Consider the following 234-nt stretch of genomic DNA (forward strand, 5'->3'; position numbering starts at 1 on the left):
GTTTTACTTGATCTTAGTGCTGCGTTCGACACTATAGATCATGACATACTCATAGATCGATTACAAAACTATACAAACTATACAGGGCAGGCTTTAAGATGGTTTAGATCTTACCTGTCCGATCGCTACCACTTTGTTCATTTAATTCATTTAAAATGTCAATTATCACCAGTAAAATATGGAGTGCCACAAGGATCTTTCCTAGGTCCTCTGCTATTTTCAATATACATGTTA

The sequence above is a fragment of the Sinocyclocheilus anshuiensis genome, unplaced genomic scaffold, assembly GCF_001515605.1.
Source record: "Sinocyclocheilus anshuiensis isolate Anshui unplaced genomic scaffold, SAMN03320099.WGS_v1.1 scaffold1719, whole genome shotgun sequence".
NCBI lineage: Eukaryota > Metazoa > Chordata > Actinopteri > Cypriniformes > Cyprinidae > Sinocyclocheilus > Sinocyclocheilus anshuiensis.